Genomic DNA, 23,559 nt, shown 5'->3' with positions numbered 1-23,559 from the left:
ATTACAAAAGTTATATTTAAAGGAACTCAAAATTCAAGGAAAATCCTGCCCATAGCTATTCCTTTCCCAAAATATTAAAAAACGCACCTTGGTATTACCTGATCTAAAAAGGATTTCTAAAAAACTCTTAAAATGCCTTTTTACTGTCATACTGAATTTTGAATTGCACTTACACATAAACTCTCCTTGTCATGGGCATTTCCAGAGCAAACATAATATTTGCAACCACTCATTTATTTTTCAACTTCCTAGTGCCTAGAGTTCTTCTCTGCAAGAAAAAAATTAACCAGCCCAAACTTACTACCAACTTACCTATAAACATCTACTTTTCCAGATGCATGTTGTTCCTAATCAATAGGGACCTTTTAATTTCCCCACTAAAATTAATGTCCTTTTCGGGCTGAAAAATGCCTGCTCAAATAAATGTTGCCTGCCTGACTCCTTCCTACTGTCTGCCTTTAACAGCCCCACACATCCATAATCTCTGTAACGGTCTGATCTTCCCCACACTAATCTAAGAACAGAACCTGAGATACATTCAATACATATTCTCTTAGCAATAATATATTCCTTAGACGCATAAGCAAAACAAGACCTCTGCAATGTAATTTGTTTCTACCAGAAACGATTTTCTCTGAAATACTTTCCCAGATCGCTCGGATGCCTGGATGTCCCCTAAGGGGGAGAGTTCCCACTGATGGGCAGAAAAAGAGGTAAGCTTAAAATAAAGCTTTAGTTCCAAGTCTTTAATTTATTTAATAGCATTTATCAGAGAAAAGTGAAACCCTGAAAAGCTTCGTCCTTCCCCGGGGCGATCAGTACTCTGGGAGAAGTAAACTGGCACAGCCTTTGAAGCTGGGTCTCCCCTTTTGGTTGTTTCTAGAGCTTTTCTTGGGGGGAGGAGGGGGGTTGGTGCAAGAAACACAAAGTCCCAAACTTCCGGCCCGTACAGTGCAAGGGAAGTTCACCTGGTTCCTCCTGCCAGTCTCCCCTCCTCTCCGCCCCAAGCAAAGAATCCAGGCACTTCTCCCAATACATCCATTGGTTTGGAACCCGGCATCTCTACCATGGGGTCTCAGTTGCCATTAAGATCCTGGCTGGAAGAGGCAAAGTACGTCGGTGTTTTGCAAAGGGAGTGGGGGGAAGGGGGGGGGGGGAGGTAAGCTAGGTGGGCCTTTTCCCTTCCGGAACCAATCCCCCAGACAACAAAGAGAAAATTTAAATCGCTATACCTGCATTGCATCAGCCAAAATCTCATCTGGGGCTTGAGGAAGAGGGAGAAGAATTGGGGAGCATATCGAATCGAATCTATCCCATCCACACCGCTCCTCCCTCCCTCCACCCCCCCTCCAAGCCTCCTCCCCAGCAGATTCCGGAGAGAACGCACCTCCTGTCAGAACACATTGATAGCCCCGCACACATATACCCTGCTTTTAGAGAGTGGGGAGGGCTCTAATACTCAACACCTGCTCTCCTAAAGATTCCACCGTCCCCCCCCCCCAAAAAAAAATAAGGGTGAGAAAGTCTTGTCCTTCCCCAAAGCCCGCACCCAATGCACACCTTTTACCCTAAAGCACTCCTTCCTCCTCGACAGTGGAGGGGCCTTCAGCATCTCCCCCGCCGCCCCCAGCCCCGGTCCATTTACCTTAGGCCCCCCCTCCCCGGACTTTGCAGGCACCGGCAAAACCAGGGCCTTCGCCTCCTCTCCCGACTGCGATGGGGACGAGGCCTTTACCCATCCTGACCAACCATTCCCGGTAGACACGGATGGAAAGGTGGCCGGTCCCAGCCCAAAGGGATAAAGGCCGCAGGGGAGGAGCCGCAGCGCGGTTCAGGCCACCGCCCCCTCCGGGTGCCCCGGGCCCTCCCGGCGCCCAGGCCGCAGGCTGCATCCCGGGCTGGCCCCGTTATCCCGCGGGCGGCATCCCCGGCCGGCCCCTCCCCCGAGCTCCCTCACTCACCGAGCAGCGACGACAGGGGCGGGCGGGCTGGCTTGCTCGGGCGGCGGCTGCAGGGGCTCTCCCTGCCTCGGTCCCCCGGCAGCAGCCTCGGTGGCTAAGGCGCGGGCTCGGGCGGCGGCGGCGGGGATTCGGCCTCGGTTCTCGGACGGCGCTGGACGCTGGGGGCGGGGAGGCCCCGGAGGAGAGATGCGGCCGCCGCCGCCGCCGCCGATGTTCTGGGTTCGGGGTGCTGATGCTGAGCTCCTGATGCTCCTCGTCGTCGTCGTCAGGGCCGGCGCCTTTCCACAAACTGCTGGGGCTGCCCGGGCTGCGCGGCGATCCCTCCTTCCCGCTGTCCCTCTGTCTGTCTGCCTCTCCCCCTAGCTCAATCGCTCCCCTCCCGAATCTGCGCAGCAACCGGACACCGTCCCAACCTCACTTCCGCCTGAGATGGGAGGGAGAGAAGGAGAGAAAAGGGGAGGAGCAGGGGAGAACAGAGTGACTCTGACTCGAGCCAGACACCACCCTCTCCCCAGACACGTGACCGAGGGCGCCCGCCCTCCCTCCCCGGTCCGCGGCCGAACCTCCACAACAGTTTCCCCTCCCCCCTGCGGAGCCTGCTGTCTTCTCGGCTGGGGTTGACTGAGCTCCCCCGCTGTGCCCTAGGCTGTGCTAGGAGGTTGGAGTGGGAGATCGTTGACACCGCCGTGTTTCTGCCTGGTGTGTGTGTGTGTGTGTGTGTGTGTGTGTGTGTGTGTGTGTGTGTGTGTGTGTGTGTGTGTGTGTGTGTGTGTGTGTGTGTGTGTGTGTGTGTGTGTGTGTGTGTGTCGGGGGTAGGCGGAGTGTGCAATGAAGTAGAACATTATTCCAGTCTTCTTTTGCGCGACTTTGATTTTATTCTCCCCACCCCCCCACTCCACCCCTCCACCCCCCCCCACCCCCCACCCCCCCCACCCCCCCCCCCGGCGGAACAAATTGTCTACACAGATCCAATTGTCGTAGCCACCTTATTTATCCTTTCATCCTTTCTCCCCTCCACTTCCCCCGCCCATCTTTTCCCCTTTGCCTTTCTCTTCCTCTGTGTACTCCCCTTTTAATTCCTCCTCCTTCTTCCTCTCCTCTTCCCCTGTTTCCCTCTCCTCCTCCTTCCCAATATATGTACTTCTCAGCTACTTTATCTCTTCTCTCTTAACAGATCTTCCCTACACCAGTCAACAAACATTTATTAAACCCTCCGTGCCAGGCCCTGTGCAGACTGCTGTGATCCAGGTGGAATTGGGTTCCACCTCTTACACTTTGGAGATTTATGGCAAATCATTTAACTTTTTTGAGCCTCTGTTTTCTCATCTGTAAAAGGGGGTGATAATACCGGTAGTTGCTACATTACAGGCCTGTAATTGGGAAATGGTTTGCACGCATTTATTCTATATAAACGTCAAGGCATGCATTTATTTTCTTTTTAAGATTTGTTTTTATTAAATATTACTTTTTATACAATGAAACTTGCTTAATAATTTTTACATTTAAAATAATTGATTAAATTCAATTTTATTTTTCATTTCTAAATTCTCTCCCTTTCTTCCAAGCAGTAAGAAGACGAAAAAACAAAGCCCATTACAAATATGTATAGTTTTATAAAACAAATTCCCACATTAAGCATGTTCAAAAAAAATTTTTAGAAGGAAGAAAGAAAAGAAAATATGCTTCAATATGCACTTCAAGTGCACTCTGAAGTGCATATTCAAGTGCATTTCTCTATCTGGAAGTTGATAGAATGTTTCATCACAAGTTCTTTGGAATTGTGGTTGATCTTTGTAATAATCAAAGTTCCTTGAGTTTTTCAGAAATTTTTGTCTTAACAATATATTTATAATATCAGTTGTTCTCCTGGTTTTGCTTAGTTGCTTTTGCATCAGTTCATACAAGTCTTCTCATAATTTTATATCACATTTATATACCATATCACATTCATATACCATATCTTTTTCAGACATTCCCCAATTGATGGGCACTCCTCAGTTTCCAATTCCTTGTTACCACACACACATACAAAAAGCATATGGGTACTTTTCCTCATTTGATCTCTTTAGAGTATAGTGGTGTCTCTCCATTATCTAACCGACTGTTGATTCCAGGTTCGAATCCTGGCTGGCTCGCCAACTATCTGTAACATGTACTCTCTGCAGAGGCTCTCCCTTTGCAAGACTAATGTCAAAGCGTCGGTTCATGAGGACAAAAAAATCGCCCCTCTGGACAAAACTTTCCTCTCTTCCTTTTCTATATTGTTGTTCACATATTATTAGTTAGCAATAGTTATTATATTCTTTTTACTGTTCTTGAGGAACAAAAGGGGGGAATGTGGTAAAAAGTTTTAACAGTCGGTTAGATAATGGAGAGACGCCAATTTTTTTTAGGACCACCCTTTTGGGGAGGAGACCAACAGCATGAGCTACGCACACCAGTCCGCCTGCGATGCACGCCAGATTGCCTGCTGAGCACTCGACTTCCGGGGTGCAAGCTTAAAAAGCAAGGAGAGAATGGAAGTGGGGACTTTTTCCTGCTCTGCTGGTCTCCTGACTCTGCTGCACAGGTTAATGCTGACGAGAGTTCAACTGGGTCCGGCTTGCAGTTAGCAGCAGCATGCACTTGACACGGTCTCTCTCTCTCCCCAAAGGTGGCCTTCGGCTTTTGGTGAGTTTTATATGCAATATAGACTAAGCCTAGACTTAAAACGATTTGTATTGTATTTCTACTTTCCCATCCTTCTAATCAACATCACCTTGTGACTACCATACAATAAAAGCTCTAACTAGAAAACCAGAAGCTTCTTCCATTTACTAGTCTGGGAGATAAATTAAGGGAAAGGTTAAGTAGGGGAGATTTATGATCTAATATCCAATTTTAAATCTCACAATAGATATAGTAGCAGTACCATTGGGAGGTCAAATTGGATCTGATTAATGTTTACTACAAATAGTGGTAATGGTATAATAGCTCATAAAATCTTCTGGAGAAATCTAGTCTATACTACTCTCTTCTTTCTCTGAATTGTTACAGTAACTGACCAGATGGTTCACTATGCAATCATGTCCTTATGCAGTGATTCTCAAATCTTTATCATTAGCCTCAACCTCTCCAGTTTTGGACCTATATTTCCACCTGCCAACCAGAATCTAACTTCTTAAGCTGTGGCTCATGACCTCATCACATAACTGAATGTGGGGGTCATGAAAAATTTGGCAACAATAAAAGGTTATATATACCTATTTTATATACCCATATACCCAGGGTCTTATAAAAATTTCTTGGGGAAAAAGGGGGTCACCAGTGGGAAAAAATTTAAGAAACCCTGTACTAGAAATCAGACAAGGTGCCTGTTTGCAATTTATATTCAATATGTCTAAAACCAAATTGGTCATTCCTCCCTTCCCTGCATCCTGAAATTCTAATTGTTCATATTCCGGCACTATCATTTTCCCAGCCACCTAAGTTTGAAACTTTGGAGTCATATTTGATTGTTCCCTCTCTATCACCCCCCTCCATTACCAAGTCCTGTCTGCACTACCTCCAGAATTGCTCTCTCATACACATCCTCCTTTCCATCATCCCACTGGCAACACCCTAGTCCAGGCCCTCAAAACTATTCTCCCATACAACTGAAACAGCCTCTTGAACTGTTATTGCTTCTTATCTCTCCCCTCTACTTCACATAGCTTCCAAAGTAATCTTCCTAATGCATATATCTTATCATGTTATTCCCTTATTCAAACCACAAATAAATACATATTCCTTACCCTGGCAATGAAAAGCCCCCTACAACATAACTTTAAGATTTCTTTTTAGCCTTGTTTCACATTGCACCTCTTCACAAAGTCAGTACTCCAGCCAAGGTGGTTTATTGTCTCTCATACTCACCATTTCCTGAATTTCTCCTGCCTTCTTCTGCCTCAGAAACCTAAAATATGGAACACAGTGCTGATCCATATTCCACCAGGCCTTTCATAATTTCATAATTTCCCAAAACAAAGAGTTATATGCCATTCTATTTTATCTGTGGAAAGAAGGAAGGAAGGAAGGAAGGAAGGAAGGAAGGAAGGAAGGAAGGAAGGAAGGAAGGAAGGAAGGAAGGAAGGAAGGAAGGAAGGAAGGAAGGAAGGAAGGAAGGAAAGAAGGAAGGAAGGAAGGAAGGAAGGAAGGAAGGAAGGAAGGAAGGAAGGAAGGAAGGAAGGAAGGAAGGAAGGAAGGAAGGAAGGAAACATCTGTTAAGTCCTCACTGTCCTATGTATTTTACTGTAATCTGCCTTGCATCAGAGTAATTTTGTATATGTTAGTGCATGTCTCATCCCCTCTAATTGATTTTATGCTCTTTAAGAGATGTTTTTCATTTGTATGTCCTCAGCATATTAGCACAGTACCTTGCAGATAGTAGCTACCTTACAAATGCTTTGTTTTGGGGGTTTGGTTTTATTTTATTTTTTGGATTTGTTGAATGGTTTCCGATAAAATAAATTCTAAATTCTAAATTTATTACCTATAAAATAAATTCTAAATTCTTCAGTCAATTGTGAGAAGGCCTAACCCATCTACTGTGAACTTCTATAACAACAATAATTAGTATAGGGCCCCATCAATCTTTCCAGCCTTATACCTCATTACTCCCCTACATATATTTTGTACAGCAACCAAACAGGAATTCATTCATTGTTCCCCAAACACATACTGAGAGTTCATGCTTTGTCACTTTTGCTTATGATTCCTTCTCTCTGGAATGCCCTCCTACACAGTCTCTCCTTTCTGAGATTCTACCCATTCTTCAGATTTTACCTCTTTTCATTCTTACCCTACCCCTAACCAGATATGAATTCTTTCTGAAATCTCTGTAGGACTTTTCTTAATAGCTCTCATAGAATGTAACAGTTTACTTTGCATTATGGCTATCTGTGCACCCTCCCCAATGCCCCCTAGATGTCAAGAAACTTAGGGGCAGAAACTTTCTCCTTTTATCCCCAGAATGCTTAGCACAATGTCTCATACATCATAGGTGCTATATAAAAATATGCGTGTGTGTGTGTGTGTGTGTGTGTGTGTGTGTGTATATATATATATATATATATATATATATATATATATATATATATATATATATATACACATTTTAACTGAATGTGTTTTATTTTGATGAACCTGTAAACAAGATGTGGTATTTATCATCACTTTTGCTATTTATTGTTTGAGTGATCTACCATTTCCTTCTCCAACTCATTTTACAGATGAGGAAACTGAAGCAAACAGGGTTAAATGACTTGCCCAGGGTCATACAACTAGTAAGTGTACAAGGCTGACTTTGAAATCATGAATATGAGTCTTCCTGACTCCAAGCCCAGAGCACTATCCACTGCAGCACCTAGCTAGGTCTAAATATGAAAGGTATACACCCTTTAGAAGTTTGCTAGTTTCCCCTAATCACTTTTTTTTTTTGAGCGGGGCAATGGGGGTTAAGTGATTTGCCCATGGTCACACAGCTAGTAAGTGTCAAGTATCTGAGGCCAGATTTGAACTCAAGTCCTCCTGAATCCAGGACTGCCCTAATCACTCTTAGAAATTTGGAAAGCTGCCAACAGGTGAACAGTGGTCCTTCTTAGGGTAAGATAGAAGCAACCATCAGATAATCTACCCAAGCATGGATAATTGATAGAAATAAGTACCGGCCCTGAAGGCAGGAGGACCTGAGTTCAAATACAACCTCAGACATTTGACATTTACTAGCTTTGTGACCTTGGGCAAATCACTTAACCCCCATTGCCCCGCAAAAAAAAAAAAAAAAAAAAAAAAAGACACACTGTGCAGCCAATTATGCCTCTTCAATAGAAGTTTGAATGTTAAAATAGCAGCAAGCTCTTGTCTCCAAAAGACAAAGGAGTATAATCTGTATCAAGATTTAAACTCAATATGCCTTCCTAAGTAAAATGTGATAGCTAATTTAATGACTATTATTTTTTTTTTTTTTTTTTGGTGAGGCAATTGGGGTTAAGTGACTTGCCCTGGGTCACACAGCTAGTAAGTGTTAAGTGTCTGAGGCCAGATTTGAACACAGGTACTCCTGAATCCAGGGCCAGTGCTCTATCCACTATGTCATCCAGCTGCCCCTAATGACTATTCTTTTTAACTAGTATGCTTAGTCTTGGGCTGTAGCCTTAACTCTGAATCATTTCCTAGGTAAGTGGTTTTCCATGCTTTGCTTAAGCATTTGGCAGCTGGATTTCTGAGCATGGCACATCTCTATTTTTGCCCTGGTAGCTCCAGGTGAGCTCCTCATCAGAGGAACACAGGTATATTTCAGCTTTCCTGGGGAGCCCTAATATACAACTTTACCTAGAGCTCTCCTTTCCCTTCCTTTTGGTGACCCTTCAGCAGCTTTTTGGCTTTCTCACTCTGCTTGCTTTTCTTTTAGTTAACTGAAGGAAGCCTGAAAGAAAACACAGAAGTCACATACCTAGCTTCCCTGTGACTGCCTCTCCCCTACTCCCCATCACAAATTTGACCTTTTTCTTGGTTACCCTTGACAACCACACTGTGGCTTAGTCATTCCTCTTCCCTTTTTTTTTTTTCTTAACAAATGGATAATTTACATAGGAAGAAGTTTCTTGGGCTAAACTCTGCATTTCATAACGCCTCTTTTTGCCTTTCAGAAGGCATTTAAAAAAAAAGAAAAAACCAAATGGTTTTAAAATCTAGTTGAACTATAGTATAAAAATATGGAATTTAAATTAACTTAATTAATTAAGCTTTAAGGAAAATTTTCTTTTGAATTCCCATGAAATTTTTTCAATCCTTTGCATTTTAAATATGCCTTACAAATTATTTGCTCCCCATGAACAAAAAGGCTGATCACATATTTTGATTATATCCAAAGGGTCAATACTACATGCGAAGAATTACTTCCGATTGATTCTTGTGTGTTTGGATATGCATGCACTTCCAAAATATGTATATTATGTCCTGCATGTCACTATGGATGTTATCACTGTAGCATGCTCCCAGGTAATGCTCTGTAGAGTGCCATGGCTTTTGCATATGCTGTTAATGTGCTTTTATTTTATTTTTGTTCCAGTGGTACCAAAAATCTGTTACCTAGGATGCCAGAAAAATCACCCGTGTTGTTTCAAAGCACTGATGTTTGTATTTTTACTGTATAGTTACAGATTTTAAACTTGATCCAAATGATCTTTGCAAGGTACTGTTAAAGTTTATGCCCAGAGAAGGAATGTAACCCAACCCCTAAAGTCAAATGGTATGGGACTATCTCCTCATTGGTGGAGATCAATGTCTTGTACCTGCATAAGGGGCAAAGCAGAACATGAAAGAGGAGAGATCTGTTCTAGTCTCTTTGGCTCTTCATTCTCTCGATGGGCTTTTTGGCTTCCAGCTTTAAGAAATTAAATAGATGATGCCAACCTTACTTCAAGTTGCTGAAAGGAGGAAAAGCCTCTGGAAAGAAGCCAATGTGAGAGGAGCTGGCAGTCTCCATCATGTCCTTATTCTCAGCTTGCTACACTAGTGACTCTGGGAAATTTCTCCTTTGGGTGAGATTTGGGACTCTATATCTCTTGGTTAAGCTGAGATACCTTGTTCCCAATGGGAGAGCTCCTTCACTCTATTGTCTGGTATATAGTATCATATGTATACTTTCTCAGACTCCTGTTTTGCTATCAATTTGGATAAATGGGTTTCTTTGCAGAGGTGGGAGGGGAGAGAAAGATAGAGACAGATAAAGAGGAAGGAAGGGAGGCAGAGAGAAAGGTAGAATAAGGGAGAGGGAGAGAGGGAGAGAAAGAGGGAAAGGGAGAGGGAGAAAAAGAAATCTTGTCAGGAAAACTTTGTGGTCAAATGATACCTCTACTTATCAAAATGGATTGAAGGATGGCTGGTTTGAGCAGATCCCAGTTTTCCTCATAACCCCTCTGTGGGAATGTTGCTTCATAAGCAAAATCAATGGTTCCTTATGTAGTATTGTTTGAAATACCATATCTTTCTTTTTAGTCAGTAACAGTGCTTAAAATCCCTATTACTAGCATTACACCTTTGGTTTAAGGAATTATTTCCTGAAAGTCTTGTTAAAATGTACATATGTTACAGAGGAAAATATTAGTGATATTAGCACTCTACTTTAGTACTCCCAAGATTCTCTATGCAGCCATTTTCCTCTCCATTGACAATTTCATCCACTCCTAAGGCTTCAAATATCACCTCCACAGTAAAGACTCGCAAATTTATGTATCCATCTCATTTTGTAGAGTTCCAGTCTTACATTCCCAAAGAGAAACCGGATATTCTTTGGCTATCCAGACTCTTGACACCTCAAATTCTATAGTTCCAAAATTAAATAAGGATCATGTAAATGGTTGGGGGGGAGGCAATAGATTGGGCAAATTTTGATTCATTGGTTAAAGGAAAGAGTTGATAGTTTCACTTAACTTCAGTGGGAAACAGTGGAAAGAGTACCTTGATCTGGAGTCAGAGGTCCTATATTCAAATCTCAGTTCCGCCACTTTGTGGTCTTGGCCAAGTCACTTAACTGTAGTTTCTAAACATGTATGTATGTATGTATAAATAATAAATATGTATGTAAGTATGAAATTTACATGTGTAAAATGAGGAGATTGGACTAGTTGACCTCTCAGGTCTCTTCTAGCATTAAATCTATGATCCTTTGAAATAGGTAACAGGACAAATTGCTGCAACTTAGATGGTGTTAGAGAAAGATGGAAACCAGTTCACTGAATTTCTTGAAGTTTCTATGGTTTGTCAAGGCCAACACTGATTCTTAGTTTTGTATGTTCAAACTGAGGTTCAAGGGTGATCCATCCTGAGGATTAATTCATACTAGCCAAACTTATAAGAAATTGATTTGTAAACCAAGAAAACAAATTTATTCATACTGAGAGTATTCTGAGTGAGGCCTAACTTAAACAGGGTGATTCAAACTCAGAGGATAAAATTCAAGAAGGCATATGTGGACCATAAGTTTCTATCAAAACAACTTTACTAATAAGAAACTCAAAGAATACAATTTCTAAAGTTAAAAAGAATATTGACTCAGATAAATGTTGCTTCATTTTGCCTCCACAGTCAGGACTATAAGAAGGCATTTCCTGCAGGGCAGTAGGAACTCTTCTGACCCTGATTCCCCCTATGCTGAGACTTTTATGTTTCAGGAAGCAAGGAGGCCAAATACTTTCTCTGCCCAAGTAAAGGACCCACTCAGCTTACATGCTACCACAGCTGTGCAGGACATTGGGCACGATTGCCAGTGAGGAAGGGGAAGGGAAAGCAAGGGTGGGAGCCCATGATGAGGGGGAGGAGAAGAAGGAAGAGGAACATGAGATTCTTAATGTAGTTACAGTCTGAGTTTAGGTGCTCTCCGATTCTCAGTAGTGTGTGGACTTAGAGGGATGATTGTACTTCCTCGTTGATAGGCCCGATGCCCCACTGATTGTTTGTATCCCCAGAGAGGCCACCAAAAGGAACAAGCTCAGTAGAAGAAGTTATGGCCACAGTGGCTGGGCAAAACAGGCAGTGCTCCTACCCCAGGAGGATAACTCTTTTCAGTGATTAAAATACTCATCTCCTCAATTTGTTCATCTCCCATGAACTATTCCTTCACCCAAACTCAACCATACAAAAAAATGCTCATACTCCTGATCTTGCCATCACCTACAAATGTACCAGAAATCCCCTTATCCAACCATAATCTATGAGTTTTTCATCTCCCTCTCTGCCTTCCCTTACAAAACTCCACTCTTCATCTACATCTTGACTTCTAATCCCTTGACCTTTCAGTTCTCTCCCAGGCTATCTCCCCTACACTAAACACTCCTCTTTTCTCACATTAACCCCTTGGTGAATCAATTCAGCTCTATACTGTCCACTTTTGATTTCCTAGCCCCTTTATCATTTCACCAATTATGCCCAGCCAAGCCCAACAGTCAATTATTCCCACCGTTCTTCACCTTTATTCCTACACATGTGCTGTTGAACAAAAGTGGAGAAAATCACACGACCATTCTGACCAATAAACATTTATATTATACAACCTTAACTAGGCCCTCACTGCTGCTAGGCTATACCTCTCTTAACAACTCACTATCCCACTCTCCAAAGTGGCCCTTCCAAACCTTTAAAATCTCCTCTCAAACCTCCTATGTCTTCCAGCTGAGAACCTTGCCTCATATTTTTACAGAAAAATTGAGACCATTCACTGTGAGCTCCCTCTTCTCCCCTCTTCCTCTTCTCCTATCACCCAGATGCTTTATGCCACTTTCTTTTCCTTTACCCCTGTCTCATGTGACGAAGTAACTTTACTCCTTAGCCTTTACAAGGCTAACCCCTCTTCCTGTTCAAGCAATTCCATTCCATGCAGTATACTCCTGCAGATTGCTGCCTCTGCCATCCCTATTCTATCACTTATTGTCAATTTCTGCCTATCTACTGGCTCATTTCCTAGTGCCTACAAACATACCCATGTCTTTTCTTTCCTTAAAAAACCCATCACTTAATCCTTCTATCCCACCTAATTATCTTCTTTCTGCCCTTTGTAGCTAAACTCCTCTAAAATAGGTGTCTCTACTTTCTCTCCTTTCACTCTCTTCTTAACCCATTATTAATGGTTTATAACCACATTAATCCACTAAAACTTCATTTTCCAAAGTTCCTAATGATCTCTTAGTTGCCAAATCCAATGGCCTTTTCTCGATCTTCGTTCTCCTTTACCCTTCTGCAGCCTTTGACAGTCTATCATTCCTCCTTGATACACTCTCCTCTCTGGGTTTTATGGGCCCTGTGGCGAGTAAAACTATATGTGGTCGCCTTATGTCTGTCCCAAGTTTGGGGAAAATTAGCTGGGGTTTCTAGTATATTGCTATTTATAACGTGGAAGCTTTAGCACCTGTTTGGGGGTATTAAGCATTTATTAAAGCATATTAGATATTAGTAAAGAGAGATAGCACATGTCTCAGAAAGTTAGGAAAGCCTAGCTAGGAAATAGAAGAGAGAGAAGAGAAAATGGGAAACCCTAGAGGGCTGCATCTCCTCTCATCAAGTTCCCAGGCCAAAGAGTGTGAGTCTGTGCAAACTTGCTGCGGGCAGGAGCAGAGCCTGCCCATACACATTGTTCAAAGCTAATTGGCTAGCATTACTCAAATCTATTGGTTAACTGGATTTGAGGGTGGATTGGTGCAGTCTTACTGAGGTCAGAGCCAGAGAACAGAAACTCTAGTGGCAACAAGGCTTTCAGGTAGGTGTGGTTTTCAATGAGGTAACTTCCTGACTCTGGACTGACCTTAAGAAAGGTCAGGCCTGGCTTGGGGGGGAGGGGGCCTGGATGTCCCAAAACCGCTATTGTTAATAATTTTCTCACAGCCCCATTCTCTCCTGGTTTTCCTCCTACATATCTGACCATTTCTTTTCTGTCTCCTTTGCTGGATCCTCTTCCAGAACATGCCCTCTAACTGTAGGTGTCCCTCAGGGTTCTGTCCTGGGCCTTCTCATTTCCTTCTATAGTCTTTCACTTGGCAATCCCATCAGCTCCTGTGGATTTACTAATCATTTCAATACTGATGATTCTCAAATATACCTACCCTGTCTCAATCTCTCTGCTGACCTCCAGTCTCTTATCGTCAACTGACTTTCAGACATCTTGAAATTGATATCTGATACACATCTTAAACTCAATATGAGAAACAGAACTCATTATCTTCCTCCCTAGATCCTCCCTATTACCTTAGAGGGCAACACTATTCTTCCATTTCATCAGGCTCACAACCTAGGAGTCATCCTGAATTCCTCACTATCTTTTGTCCCTCATTACCAATCTGTTGCCAAGGCCTGTTGATTTCACCTTTGCAACATCTCTCAAATATGTTCCCTTCTCTCCTCTGGTGCTGCTACCACTTCAGTGCAGGCCCTCATCACCTCATGCCTGTATTATTACAAGAGCATGTTAGCAGGTCAGCCTGCTTCAGTCTCTTCCTACTCCAATTCATCTTCTGTTCAGTCACTAAAGAGATTTTCCTAAAGGGACTGGTCCAATCATGTCAAACACTCCCCAACTCAATAAAACTCCAGGGATTTCCTATTGACTCCAGGATCAAATACAGAATGCTCTGTTTGGCATTCAAAGACCTTCGTAACCTAGCTTCCTCCTACCTTTCCAGTCTTTACTCCCCAACCCGTACTCTTCAGCCCAGTGACACTGGCCTCCTTCCAGTTCCATCTCTTTGCTCCAGGAATGCTTTCCTTCCTCTACTTTGACACCTCCCTGGCTTCCTTTAAGTCCTAACTATAATTCTACCTTCCCCCACACCTCTTAATTCTAGTGCTTTGTCTCTTAATCATTTCTTATTTATCCTGTATATGGCTTGTTTTGTATATATTTGTTTACATATTGTTTCCCTCATTAGATTGTGAGCTCCTTGAGGGCAGGGACTGTTTTTGGCTCTCTTTTTTAAATTCATAGCTCTTATCACAGTGTCTGGCACTTTTAGTAGTCACTTAATAAATGCTTATTGCTTGTTTGCTAGTAAGAGCATCCTTTTCCCAGTCTCAAAGTTCCTGAAAAATAAATGAGTAATAATTACATTAATATAGCACTTCTAGGCTTATAAAGTAAATTAGCTGATAAGAATTATCTCTATTTTATAGAAAAGTAAACTGAAACAAAGAGGTAGAGGGACATAGCCAAGGTCCCCATTGAGGTCAAAGCCAAAATCTGATCTCAGTTCTCCCCAACACCAGGTCCAAACGTTCCTTCCTCTTAAACCAGTGCTGTCAAGTTCAAATAGAAATAGAGTTTTGCAGGCCATATGTTAATTTATAAAACCCCTCAGGCCTTTTGCTGGAACTTGGGGCCTTGAGCTCTTATACCTCTTTTCTATATCCTGCTACATGAGAAACAGGTCAGCTAAGCTTTGACTTGGCAACATTTGGTGAATCTAAATTCAGAAAAAATAGAATTATATAGTCTTTTTATTCTGGTTGTAGGGAATCCCAGAAGGATTATCTTTGTCACACTATCAGGTAAATATTTCTAGTGACTAGAGGAAACTTGCCTACCAGATATAATGCCCCACCCAGATTAATATATAGAGCACTAATAAATTATTTCTCCTCAATTCTCCTTTTGCTAGCTTCTCTGCAGATACCTTATACACAGATATTCTGTTATAGCATTGCCTCAGATGTGAGAATTAATTATATTAGTTACATTTTGGTTTCCCTGATGAAATTTTTGGGAAATACTGGTCCTTTAATGGTCTTTGGAAAGTACCTTATTCTCAATTGCACACTTACAGACTATTGCTTATGTAGGTTACTTTTGCTGGTGGCTAACATCATCCATTTTATAATGATTATCATTAGTGTAAATTCTAGAAGCTATTTCCTCACTATGCCCAGAAATTCTCAGGTTACATCATGGTTGGGGCTTGCATTCTCCTTCCTACTGACTATGCAAGATAGCCTTTGAAAAGGACAAATGAGTCCTACAGACAGATATTAGAATTCTAGGAGTTTAAGGGATGGTGAGATACAGATTGATTCAGAGATGTGGCAAACTCTCCACGTGGGAATTTGAGAGCATCTGATGCCACTTCCTTCATAAGGCCCTTCCTGATCTCTCTGGCTGTTAGTGATTCCCTCACTCCTGCATCCCAAATTATTTTGTACTCAGATGCAGCTAGGTGGCGCAGTGGATAAAGCACTGGCCTTGGATTCAGGAGGACCTGAGTTCAAATCCAGCCTCAGATACTTGACACTTAACTAGCTGTGTGACCCTGGGCAAGTCACTTAACCCTCATTGCCCTGCCCCCCCCAAAATTTATTTTGTACTTACTTTGAATGTATTTTATATTAATTTATCAGCATATATTTCTTCCCCCCAAATTAAAATAGAAGCTTTGTGAGGTCAGGGACTCCCTTATTTTTGTCTTTTTACCTCTGGTGCCTAGCACAGGGTCTAATATATAAAGATATTTAATAAATGCTTGTTGAATCGAATTGAATCTAGTGCCTCGAGGTGGAAGAGGTGGGAGTGTGGATAGAGAGAGGAGACAAAGAGCCTGAGAGAAAGATGGAATCAATTTTAGAGATAATTCAAACCAAACACACCACTTTCTCTTGAGTGCCCTGTGGGTAGTATATAACAAATACACAAGCCATCTTTTAGCTTGTGGTAAAGAGCAAGTAATTACCAAAGCACTTTGTTGATGCAGGAGGGCATTTTAATTTCAGAGCAAAAGCAGGCAAGTCAGGTAAAAGCAATGTGTTTTACCTCAATTAATCCTCCTGGGGAGATCCAACCATGTAACTGAGAACTGAGTGCAGGTCCAGAAAAAAAAAAAAAAAGGCAGTGCTTATCTGTAAAATAGTCCTTTGGGTAGTATAGTCTTGCTTCAACTTAAGTACTTTCTATAGCTTGTTTATCTTTTGCAGAGACAAAAATATGGAGAAATCATTTGCCACCTCCAGTTTCTCAGCTGGAGATGAGTCAAAAAATAAAATACTGAACCACTTGGGAAGTTTAGTTATGGATACAAATTCTCTGAATCCATCCAATTTTGCATTTGTTCCTTCAGAGGCAATGGACTCTATGTCTTCACCTGGATTGCTATGGGTTGTTATTTGAATGGAAGTGGGGTTTTTTTCTATTATTTCCTACATAAAATTATGAACTATTTGATTGAAAAAGATTTCCAAAATCCCTGAGAAAATTGTAATTTAATAGTCCCCAAACCAATCAAGTTTGTAATAGAAGTAGCAGATCCCATCACACACCCTTTTCAAAGGGGGATTTCTAGCCATAGGAAGGGAGTTATACTTACTACTCACTTGCTATATTCCCAATCTCATTAAAAATACCCATGAATTACAAGCATTTCCCCTCCTCCCCTCACTATATTCATGCTTAGAGACCCCTGATGTCAACTTTCAGGCAAATTAAAGTTATTCCATGAAAAAGGGCTTAGCCCCGGGGTCCTTCTTACATTCTTTACTCTTATTCTGCCTACTTGCTTGGATATCTTTTTTTTTTTTTTTTTTTGGTGGGACAATGAGGCTTAAGTGACTTGCCCAGGGTCACACAGCTAGTAAGCATCAAGGGCCTGAGACCAAATTTGAACTTAGGTCCTCCTGAATCCAGGGCCAGTGCTTTATCCACTGTGCCACCTAGCTGCCCCTTTGCTTGGATATCTTAAAGAAGCAATAATTTACTCAGTAATAATCTATAATGGTTTCTTCCACTCTAGCCCTACTCTTCTAATTTATTATGAGTAGCAAGCCTGAATTTTCTTTCATTTTAAAATTCTATCCTATTTTTAAAATTTAATAGTATTTTATTTTCAGTTATAAATTCTCTTCCTCTCACTGCCTCTTTCCCCTCATGGAGAAAGCAAGAAAAACAAAGCCTATTACAAACATGTATAAGTCAAACAAAACCAAATTCCTGCATTAGCCACCTCCAAAAATAGTATGCTTCCATCTTCACGCTGAATTCGTCATCTATCTAGAAGTGGGCAGCACATTTCATCATGAGTCCTCTAGAATCATGGTTGGTGACCCTGGGTTTTCAAAAGCTATGCTTAAGTATTATCTAGCTGTTATTCAAGGTCCAGCCCAATTACAGACAGAGCCTCAATACCAGAAAGCTGCGAGTAGATGGATCAATTGTTTGACCATGGAAATTCTTGGAGACCATTTAGCAAGTGTGGGGGAATTATAATCTGCATTAGTCAGTGAAAGGAATAGATACACTGATGAAACCATGAATCCTTGAAGTGTATCAAAGTTTAATGTATTTTAGGTTTAGGCAATGTGATACAATTCACTGAGCGCTGGCCTCAGAGAGTCAGAAGACCTGGGTTCTAATACCAGCTTTGACAACTAACAAACCATTTGACCTTGGACTAATCACTTATTCATTCTATTCTCCAAATATTTACTGAGTACTTTACTGTGAGCAAGGTACTGCATACTAAGTGCTTAGGGAGATATAGATGTAATATGCACAGACACTGTCTTTGCCCTTTAATGGACACTCCAATGATGCTTCAGTTTTCCCACAGTTCTGAAATGGGCAGAGCTGCTGTTCACTGGAGAAAGCTCCGAGATGCAAGGATACCCTATCCTTTGCTACAGGATTGCATTAGGTAGACATTGACTTGGAATAAGGGCAAGGTGTTCACATGCAGCAGAAATTAGCCAGCAGAGATGCAGATATGGAAGAGGACAGTAACTAAATATAGGGAAGAGTAGACATAAGCCAACAGCAGAGTGCTGAGAGTTGCAGGGAAGAGAGAAGGGTGACCAGTATAGCCAGAATATAGTGTGACTATTCCAGAGCTAGAGAATCTATAGCCATCGTCTTTGTACCATGAGGTATCAGTGCTCCTCAGCCACCCCTTTTGAAATTGAAACAAAAGAAATTCAAGAGGTAGACCCTGTGCTTCATTACTGGTGATAGAAGTCTGAAACTTCACTTTCTCCTACTACACAAGAGCAACAGAATGCTTATTATCTCATTAAATTCTTTGTCATTTGTCTGTTTTTAATTAATTTTTTTTCTTTTGAATTTGTTTTGTATGTGTTCTGGAATAGGGCCTTTGCCTTCACAGCCTGATGTTTCTGTCCATGTTTTAATGCATTCATGAAGCCCTTCTTTTCTTGAGTCTCAGTCAGCAGTAATACAGATGTCCTGCTGTCTGCTGAAGGCATTTTGGCTGTCCTGATTTTTAATTAGGAAAGCTTTCATGCCTAAAGACTGACAGTTCTCTGAATGATAGCTGTGGGCAACTGCCCTGTCACTGTAAGAGGCTGAGGCTGGGTATGTAAGTAGCAGGGAGTTTACCAATTAATATACCATTCTTTGATCACTCTATTAACAAATACTTAGAATGTGAATTTATACAATCATTCTGGGAGGCACCTTGGAATTATGTAAATCAATTCCCTAAAATATCCGTATCTTTTCACCTAGAGATTACACTGCTAGACATATACCTCAAGGAGGTAATTTGTAAAAAAGAAATATACAAATATTTATGTTTGTATTTTATGGTATATGATATTTTATTTTTGTTTTTATTTCATATTTTCTGATTCCACAAATATTTATAGCAGCACTTTTTTGTGGTACCAAAACACCAAAAGTAAAGTAGATGTCAGTCAATTGGAGAGTGGCTAAACAATTGTCATACATGAATATAATGAAATATTACTGTGCTATGAGACAGATATGATGAATACAGAGAAGCATGGAAAGACTTATATGAACTGATACAAAGTGATATAAGAAGCAAGAAAACTATACCACAATGTCTTATAACAGTGTAAATGGCCATGTCCATAGGCTTTCCTAGACTGCCAAAGGGGTCCAGCACATGAAAAAGATTTTAAAAACCTAATGCAGAAGCATATTTTTAAAAGCTTTTTTTTTGGCCAACTCTCTAAGGTAGCAATGTCTTGGATATAGATTAATATGAAATTAAATTAAACTTTGTGGTAGTCTGCTGCCTAAATACAGTTAATATTACTATTTGTCCTTTGACATTGAGAATGTTGGTCATCTAGTCTCACTTTAAGGTATCTCGTTCCATTTTAGGACAACTTTAATTGTCAGAAAGTTTTCCCTTACATCTGCTTTTCTTCACCTTACACCCATCCCTACTAGTTGTTCTCACTAGTGCCAAGGAGTACAAATCTAGAGCCAAATTAAACTGAACACAGCACTGCAGGTACTGTCTAACTAGGGTCTGGAAAACAACAGGACAATAACCTCCCTCTTCTCCTACATGAGATCTGTTTAAAATATTTGAAGACAGTTATTGTGTTTCCCCTCCATCTTCTCTTTTCTCTAGGCTAAACACTGTAATTCCTTTAACTGATCCTTCTAGGGTATAATTTATAATCACTTCCTCATATTTAGCCACTTTCCTTGAGTACATTCCAGCTCACAAATGTTCTTTTCCAAAATGTAATACCTATAACTAAACTCAATATTCCAGATGTGGTTTAACCAGGCTGTATAATGACAGAACCCCCTTATCATGGACATTAAGCTTCTATTCAAGCATTCCAAGAGCATGTTAGATTTTGGGGCTATTGCATTACCTGGCTGATTCATATTGTGTTTACAAATGAAATAAAACCATTGGGTCTTTTACATATTTATTGTTGTATAGCCATGCCTTCTCCATTTTGTAGCTGTGAATGGATTCTTTGAACTCAGGTATAGGATTTTACCTGTAACAAGTTGGTCCCTCAGCAAATTCAAGCTTATAGTAATACAACCAAAAGTATGAGTAGTCTTTATAAATTCTACAGAGGTATTATTTGCAAATGCTTTTCATAAAATAACTGGAATACAATTGTCCCTTGGATTGTATTGTTCAGCACAGTGACCCATGCTCCATCTTTAATCCTCAAAGTCACTGCTGCACAAGTCCCTACAAGTACAGTAGAAAGAACCAAGAAAAGGTAGGTGATGAGGGCATGGCTTAGGTTAGTCAGTAACAAGCATTTATTAAGCACTAGTACATATGTGCTGGACACTATGCTAAGCACTGAAAAATCACAAAACGAGGCAACTCACCCCCCCAAAAAAACCCCAAACCACAGCCCCTATCTTCAAGGAACTCATACTCTAATGGGGAAATTACATGTGGAAAATGTCACATTTCACAAGATATATACAGTGGAAATGGAAGGTTAGGGAGAGAAAATAAATGCTTGTTAATTGAAACTAATTTAAAACGAACAAAAAAATCTCAACAGAAAGGCACTCTTGGTGGGGAGGGAGTTAGGAAGAAAAGAAAAAAGAAAAGGAAAGAGGAAAGACTTTTTTACAATCAATCAACCAATCAGTAAACATTTATTAAGCACTTGCTACATGCCAGGCACTGTGTTAAGGTTTAGAGATACAAAAAAAGAGGCAAAAGACAGTCTCTGCTCTCAAAGACTTTACAATCTAATAGGATTTGAGCTGAATCTTGAAGAAAGCCAGGAGAGCCAGTAAATGAAGATGAGGAGGAAGAGAGTTCCAACTATGGGAAACTGCCCTGAAAAGGTGTGGAGAAGGGAAATGAAGCATTCTGTATGAGGAATAGCAAGAAGGCCACTGGATCATAGAATATTAATGGGGAATAAAACATAAGAATCCTGGAAAGTTAGGAAGGGGTTAGGTTGTGAAGAGTTTTAAATCCTAAACAGAATATATTTATATTTGTTCCTGGAGGTAATAGAAAACCACTGGAGTTTACCAGTGGGGGTGGGGAGATGGGAGGAGGTGACATGGTGAACCAAGGTTCTCTCTGATCTTATTGTCATAGAGTCATTACATGTCCAACTTTTCGTGACATTATTTGACTAGAGACTAGATTATAGAGACTAGAGTGGTTTGCCATTTCCTTCTCCAGCTCATTTTACAGATGAGGAAAGTGAGGCAAACAGGGTGAAGTGACTTGCCCAGAGTGACACTAGTAAGTGTCTGAGGCTAGATTTGAAGTCAGGACTGGGCACTCTCCACTGTGCCACCTTGCTGCCCCTCTGACCGTATTACTGTTTGCTGAATAGAGTTCAGTGGAATTCAGCTTTTAATAAATTAATGTTTTATTCTCCACTCATAAGGATTTACCCTGTGTGTTGCAGGCTCCTCCACATTTGTAACAAATTAGAGTGTGTCTTTGGCTGCAATTTGCTAGTGTTTTGTTTTGGTTTTGCATCAGCATGCTCTGCCCTTTTGTCCTAAGCCATTTCATTCTTTTTCCTTCTAGAAAGATCAATTCTCTTGTGTCTTCTGCCAGCACACTTGCTTAAAGTTCTTGAAGTTGAGTCTGATTGGCCCGTGGTAGCTTCTTATTTTGTTGGAACCAATCTAGATCCCTTTTACTTCTTGTTCACTTCTCTCTTTAACTGAGCTCTTCATTTCGGATCTTTCTGTATGCTTGACTAGCTTTACCTATCAAAGAAATTCTCCTTTCTGATTAAACATTGATAAGTAGCCCCATGAATCTGGGTGCTTCACTAAATCACCAAGTCTGATGCCATCTATCTTCTTGTTACCTACTCCTTTTACCACTAAGCTCTGCCAAAGCCTTTCCATAGATAAAAAATAAAGCCTGAATGCTTTTCACCTCATGTTGAAAGGATGGAAATTAAACACAGTTTCAAGTCCCACTCTTTCACCATCTATCCAGTCTCTTCAAGCATTCCAACCCTCAGAATGTGCCCTCGGAATTAGACATTTTCTGGGCACATATGAGATCAAATGCAGGTCCCCTAAGGCTTTCCATTAACATATTCAATGCGGGCGGGGGGGGGGGGGGGGGGGGGGGGGAGGGAGGGGCGTCTAGTAACTAATTTCCAGGCAGCTTTTTCGAACCAGATCTCATTGTGAATGCTGGAGGTTACTTACATATGGACAAATTGGCAGAGCATAGTTTTTGTTCTGATTTTATTACTGAGCAACCCAGCCAGTACCTGACATTTCCCCATCTTGGCCACACTACATGAATCCATTCCATAACTTTTTCACAGAGTTCAAGAGATATACTGAAATGGCTCTGCCCTAAAGGGGTCCTCAATGATTAGTGAATCCTTTTCTGGGACTGTCATATCTTGAGAAATCCCAGCAACACTGCTCACTTCACTTCATGCTCATGCTCCAGGTTGTTCCACCTCCACACCAGCTGCCTAGCCTTCATGCATACCCTTCCCTCCCCCCTTACTGGTTCCTCTTTATGTTTTGTCTTCCCCTAGTATACTGAATGTAAGCTCCTTTAGAAAAAAGACTGACTTCTTTTTAATAAAAACAGCTTATAGCATTTATGAAGTACTTTAAGGCTTGTGAAGCACTTTGTAAATAACAGCTCATTTTATTCTCACCCTACCTTGGGAGGTAGATGCTATTACTATTTCCATTTTACAGATGAAGAAACTGAGGCTGAAAAGTTATATGACTTGTCAGGGTCACATAACTAGTAAATGTCTGAAGTAAGATTTGAACTCAGGTCTTCCTGACCCTCCCCCCCACCAAGTTTCATTAAAGTTTAGCACAATGCCTGGTACATAGTAAGCACTTACTATGCTCTATCTCTATGAATATTTATTGATGGGATTCCAGTCCCACCAGCATATATAACTTTCCAGTAGTTACCTAGACAATAATTGAAATCAAAATGTACCCAACAGCACAACAAATGCCAATTCTTAATTACATGTACTACACAAATTCAATACAGCTAATGATTTAAAACGTTGCCATAATTCACTCTAGAGTTGACAATCCATATGATAAGAGGTGTAATGAAACAATAGTAGCTCTGTTCAGGAGATTTTCAGTAGGAAGTATCAACGCAATTAAAAAAAAACATACTTGGGGCAGCTAGGTGGCGCAGTGGATAATGCACTGGCCTTGGATTCAGGAGAACCCGAGTTCAAATCCAGCCTCAGACACTTGACACTTACTAGCTGTGTGTCCCTGGGCAAGTCACTTAACAAAAACACAAAACAAAAAACACAACATACTTTCAGCTATTAATCTGTTAATATAGCCTAAGGAAAGATGATGATG

General features: G+C 41.1%; 1 protein-coding gene across 2 annotated transcripts in view; it reads right to left on the bottom strand.

The window, feature by feature from the left end:
• Window positions 1–2,101, bottom strand: part of FAM168B (family with sequence similarity 168 member B) — a 47,932-nt gene extending 45,831 nt beyond the window's left edge. For both annotated transcript variants that reach the window (XM_043991773.1, XM_043991774.1), the window contains exon 1: window positions 1,962–2,101. The gene's annotated coding sequence lies outside the window, so the exon portion shown is untranslated. The remainder of the gene's footprint in view (window positions 1–1,961) is intronic.
• Between the last annotated feature and the right edge of the window lie 21,458 nt (window positions 2,102–23,559).

Source organism: Dromiciops gliroides, chromosome 3, assembly GCF_019393635.1.
Source record: "Dromiciops gliroides isolate mDroGli1 chromosome 3, mDroGli1.pri, whole genome shotgun sequence".
Taxonomy (NCBI): Eukaryota; Metazoa; Chordata; class Mammalia; order Microbiotheria; family Microbiotheriidae; genus Dromiciops; species Dromiciops gliroides.
Note: the sequence above shows the minus strand (reverse complement) of the source record. Positions and strands in the feature narration are given on the sequence as shown.